This window comes from Benincasa hispida, chromosome 1, assembly GCF_009727055.1.
Source record: "Benincasa hispida cultivar B227 chromosome 1, ASM972705v1, whole genome shotgun sequence".
Taxonomy (NCBI): Eukaryota; Viridiplantae; Streptophyta; class Magnoliopsida; order Cucurbitales; family Cucurbitaceae; genus Benincasa; species Benincasa hispida.
In genome coordinates, this window is record NC_052349.1 from 16824879 (window position 1) to 16831092 (window position 6214).

At 38.4% G+C, this 6214-nt stretch overlaps 1 non-coding gene across 1 annotated transcript; it reads right to left on the bottom strand.

Annotated features, from left to right (window-relative positions):
• Positions 1-409: 409 nt before the first annotated feature.
• LOC120070484 lies at positions 410-516 on the bottom strand. Its single transcript, XR_005479978.1, has one exon. It is a non-coding gene; the product is annotated as a small nucleolar RNA R71 (small nucleolar RNA).
• Between the last annotated feature and the right edge of the window lie 5698 nt (positions 517-6214).

The following is a 6214-nucleotide window of genomic DNA, read 5'->3' on the forward strand; positions in this document are numbered from 1 at the left end:
ATAATATCATGGTGAATCTCATTCTATTGGCGAAGGACTGCAATAGGCCCATTTGGGACTATGCATCGCCCAACCTCTATGATTTCTCCCCGGAAATCATAAAGCCCGCTCTTGACAGATCGAAGTTCGAAATGAAACCGGTGATGCTACAAATGATCAAAACTGTCAGACAGTTTGGCGGTAGGCATGGTGAGGATCCGCACGCCCACCTCCGTAGTTTCATTGAGATCTGCAACACTTTTGTGTTCCCAAACATCTCCGCTGAGAAGGTTCAATTACATTGTTTCCATTTTCATTGTGTGACCAGACACGAAAATGGGCTTATTCTCTTGAACCCGGGGAGATTATATCATGGGAGTAAGTAGTTGAGAAGTTTATGAAGAAGTACTTCCTTCTGACGGAGAATGCCAGAAGGAGGAAGCTGATCACTAATTTTGAACAAGAAATTGACGAATCACTCAGTGATGCTTGGGCGAGGTTTAAGAAACTGGTGCGAGATTGTCTTCACAATGGCTTACCTGATTGCTTGCAGATGGAAATTTTCTATCCTGGATTGAACCCGGCATCGCAAATGGCTACCAATGCAGCAGCAGCTGGTGGTCTGCTCGATAAGACATATGATGAGGCGAAAAATATACTTGATCGCATTTCAAAAAATCATGTAGATTTGAGGGAAAGCGATCAAGGATTATGAATTAAAGACAGTAATGCGAACAATGAGGCCATCGCATCCCTACAAACACAAATGAACGCGATGATGAGTTTGATACAAGGTATCACAATCAATAGCACGGGAATGCAAAAAGGGCAGGTCAACGAAATTGCTCAAACGACCACAATTTGTGTCATTTATGAAGAAGCACATCCGATGGAAGAATGCCCAAGGAATCTGCAAACGGTATGCTTCATAAAGAATAACCCTTTCTCTGATACGTACAACCCTGGGCGGAGAAACCACTCTAACTTCGCGTGGAAAAATCAACAACACAATTTTCAACCAGTGGCACAAAGGGAAGGGCCATCAGGATTTTTTCCGCGAACAAACGGTCAAACGCATAACTAAGCTAGCAATTTTCGGTGACCATTAATCGGCGCATCAGAGCAAGAGATTTAATGACTGCCCATTATTGCAATCATTAGAGAGAAAAGCTTTTTCACCTCAAGCTCTATAAATACCAAAGGCCACTAGTTAACAGGGAGAATCAGATCGCCATAGATAGAAACAAGCAGAATTTGATCACCATAGATAGAATAGAGAATAAGTTAGAGAGCCGTTAGTCTTAGAAGACGGAGACGAGCTAAATGATGAAGAAGCCGAGAGATCATTCCCGGGCAGATCGAGAGACTGTCGGGAAGCGCTACAAAGGGAGAGAGGGCCACCACTTGCGAAAGCAAGAATATTCATCTGAACAAAGTTGGAGTGAAAAAGACAATTTAAAAGGCCACGGGAAGCAAGACATTGCTACCGGGCTTCTTATCTCTACAATCCATTGCTATTCTGTATTCTACATTTTATTTATAGAAAATGGAAATCTCATTTCAACTTATATTTAATCTCTCCATACTTCACATGAGTAGCTAAATTTCCGAATGGGTTGAGAAGTACTTAGCTAGCATGACCTAAGATTTACACTTTATGCGATCATCTTGTCTTATGTATGTGCCATTCACCCTTTGGAGATACTTGAGAGAGTAGTATAAAGAAAGAATCTAGACTTGAGAGAGTCAGATTAGAATCTAGGCTTGAGAGAGTAAGATTAGAACCGCATAATCAAGAGATAGAAACTTAGACATAAGTTCTATTGCTATTGACACATCGCATACACCCTAGAGATAAGATATGATAGTATGCGGTCACCTTGTGTATGTGTGCATCATTCATCATCGCATAGACAAGAATAGAGGCTTAAACATAAGTCCTATCGACATTTTCGTATACATCACATGCGTTCTAGAAATAGGAATTATGGCATTTGCATTGAGAGATGACATGTTGTTGTTTATGTGTAGCATGATCGCATAACTTGTGCGCAATCTTAACCCCTTCTTAACTCATTCATCGCATACTCATTGTAATTCTCGATTTCATCAACTCTTTATTTGAACTCCATCGCATAGGAAATATTCTTAAACAAAACACCATCCAACTTATTTGTTTTCACCACCGCAAGGGAATCAAATTTACTGTCGCATACTTACTTAGTAGTCCCTGTGTTCGACCCTGGACTTACCAGGAAACCTAGTAAGGCTTATACTTGGGTCTTATTAGGAAAACTTGCATGTGCAATTCATAACACATCACCACAAATTCATATTATAGTCACATCACATTTACAATGCAGCAGGGTGCAGAGTTGAGTTCATATGTCCGGGTATCTGATGCAGTTTGTTGAACTCTAAATAATATGCTTTTATGATTACTATTTTTGTTTTGAAACTTTTTTATTCAATAATTCTACCAATATTTGTTTGAATAAAAACATGAAATGAAATTTTTTTCTTATAATTTTTAAAACTTTTCCTCCCTTTCTTCTTTCTTTTTTGGGCAATGAACAACAATTAACCCATTACATTTCTTGTGGAAATATGGTTAAATAAAATGAGAAACTAAAGCGAAATCAAAACTTTTGTAACTAGCTAATTTTTCTCAATGGATTTCATTATCATCTTCTTTTCTTCTTCTTCTTCTTCCTATTGTTGCTTTATATTTTTACTATGTCATGATATTTTAAAAATTAAATCTCCCTCGTCATCGTAACAACTGAAATTGTTGGGGATGATGCCCTAAACTCTCGTTGGGTCCTGTAGTTTATAAACACTGTATTGAACAAATGCTTGTGATGTAATAATATATGATATTTTATTCACTATTATCTATGAAACATGTGATGTTTTATTTGCTTTGCCACAAACCAATAAACTAAGATCCTTAGTTGTCATTGTAACTTAAGCATGTATGTGGAGACAAACGGGTGGATCATGCCTTAAGTGATAACCAAAATGGTCTGTAGTATATGGATATAGGAGGGAAACCTTATCTTGGTGACACTACGGATGCGGCCTGCTTTGTAAAAGAGTTACAAGTGTTGTGACTTACTACAGATGGTCTGATCCTGATCATTCATGTGGAGACATGCGAGCGGGGGCGACAAAGGAGTTTGTATAAGACCGAATCACGAAGTGTTTAGTCTCATTATATAACGTCGTTCATGACAGAGACTTCACTTCACTAGGATGACCATAGGTAACATGACCATAATCCTGAGTGAGTTGGGAACTCCTGCCTTTAAGGGCAGTCCTTTGATTTGTATGGGTGCGAGTGGCCAAATTACCGACTCAAACCTACCACTTTGGGGATTCGTCTGATTTGGGAGCTGGGAACTCAGCTACACAAGACGGAATTCACTCATTCCTCAAAACAGGGGTAAGTAGATAGATTGCTCCCTTAAAGGCTGATTCCGGGGCTTGAACGATATGGCGCCACACACCTTCTCATGGCCCGAGAGGTGTCCACACATAATTGAACTATGTTGTATTGTTCATTAGAGGGATCAGTGGTACTTAAGAAGTTAGATGTAACTATAGGGGAAAAACGATAAATTGGCCCAACTGTACTTACGAGCATCTGCGAAGGGTTATCGTACTGTTGACTGGTTATATTCGATGGACACAGAAATATTAATGTGGTGAAAAAAGTGTAGTTGTCGGTCTTTAATGGAGTGTCTGGCAGTTAACGGATGGTGGATCTCGTGGCTAAAAAGTTTAGTTAGCTATTCACGTACCGTTGGAGCTTCAAACCATAGGTCCAAAGGTCCCCCTCCTCAATGGATTCAAGTTGAAAATTAGTTTTTGGGTCAGTTTGAAGTGTTTAATTTGACAAGAGGGAGTTTGATTGTATATGATATGATTAAACTGGTCAATTATATATGATATAGCTGACTTGATGTATGAGATACATTAATTAGAGGAAAATGATATAAATATGATTTATATCTTGGAGGAGAAAATGACTATGGTTTAAATATTGCATATGATGTGATATTAAAACTATAGGTTATAATATAATATGATAAGTTAGTTATTATATTTATTTATAATTAAAACAATTATGAGATAATTGTTGGTGGTTTTCTCCATAACCGTGCGTGAAAGTGGGAGGTTGTATTCAATTTTTCATAACTAAAGGATAAAATGAAAAAAGTTTTCATTTTGTAGAGATCGGATTATCACTTCACAAAGTTGTACACTACCCATCGTATAGCTAACAAGAGCCTAAGTTTTTCTAAACGATCGTGTACATACGCAGTCGACCTAAACGATCGTATAACTTTTACTAAACGATCGTGCGCGAGAGCGAGATCACCTAAATGATCGTCTAAATGATCATACCCAATTACCTAAACGATCGTGCACTTTTTTTAAATGATCAAGCACCCGTCTATACGATAGAATCTAAATCTCTCCCAATTTCTTGGTCGTTGAATACGATCATGTTTCCTCCTTCCCTTTACCAAATCCAATAGAGCCCACACCTCATGGATTCTCACTCCGAGAATACCAAGGTCACTGAGTGGTGGTGTCCAAGTTGCTACCTGGTCGTGGAGAAGACCGTTTGTTGGCTGAGCGACAGTGAGATTTGGTAGACGATTGGCTTGGCGATCACAGCGACAGCGAGAGGTGCTGTTCCTAGCGAGACCAAGAGAAAGATAGAAGAAAGGTTCTTCAAAGGTGAGTCTTTCGATTCTTTGTATTTAAGTTTTCAAAGCATGTCGTAATTTGTTCTAAAATGCATAACATGTATGTATGTTTGTGAATGTTGTATTTCTGTCACAATGAATTTGGAACGATCTTGCTTCCACTCATAAGTACTCTTTGATGAGAGTTCCTTCAGGAATGTCACCATATTTCTTCAACAATTTCACTTCCATTTCCTCTAAATTTGGAGGATTGTCAGAAAACAAATCATTATTTTTCACTAATTCTTGTTGGAAAGTGTTCCAGGAAAAAAATTTCATTGTATGTTTTTTTTTTTGTTATATGTTACATACTTTTCAACAATATACAAACTTTTCGTCTAAATATTTTTAACACTCATTCGATATGTGAATTCATTACGTATAAATATTGCACTTAATGTAGACAAAGTAATATATATATAATTAATAACCCTACAACATACTTTAACAGGCATCAGTCTTATAGTAGTCAGAAGTGGTTGTCGAAGTTGATTATCGACGATGATTGTTGCTAGAGTTTGTAGTCGGAGGTGGTTTCGGAGCCTGAAGTTGGTTGCATGAAGGTATAATGGAGTTGGTTGTTGAAGTTTGTCATCGGAGGTGGTTTTCAAATCCCAGAGTTGGTTGGGCGAAAGTGGTCGTCGAAGTTGATCATCGAATATGGTTTTCACTGGAGATTGTAGTCGGAGGTGACTGTTAGAGCTCAAAGTTAGTCGCATGAAGGTGGTATTAGAGTTGGTTGTCGGAGTTTTTAGTCGAAGGTGGTTGACGAAGTCCCGAGTTGGTCATCGGAGTTGCCCACTCAAAGGTAATCATCAAAGGTGATTTTCATCGGAGTTTGTAGTCGAGGCCTACGAAAGTGGTTTTCGGAGTTGGTCATCGAAGTTTGTTGTTAGAGCCAATTGGTCTTCGGAGTTGGTAGAACGAAGGTGGTTGTCGAAGTTGGGTCACCATAGGTGGTTGTCAGAGGCCATAATTGGTTGCGGAAGGTTGTCTAAGCTCAGAGTTAAGTTGCCAGACTGTCATCGGAGGTGGTTGTCAGAGCTCAGAGTTGTCATCGGAGGTGGTTGTCGGAGCCCGGAGTTAGTTTTCAGAGTGTGAAAATAGGCGATGGGGAACCATTGAAAACATAAGAAGGGAGAGTTGGGGTGAGTTGGTAAAATATATCAACTTAATTCCACCAACATTTAAAGTTGGTGGGCCAAACAATAAGTTCGTATATTATATCAACTCAACTAAACTCATATTGGTGAGTCGAACATCCCCTTGTGATAAATTTCTAACTATTAAAAAATCTATAATAATAAAAGTAACATGGGCATAGTTTAACTGGCACATTATATAGAGTCAAAAGTTCGAATCACAACATTATAGTGCGAAAAAGCATAATCATAACATCAACAAAAAAGCATAATCATATACATAAACATCAACAAAATAATAAGAGGGATAAGAAAGGAACTTGCAAAGGAAAAAAA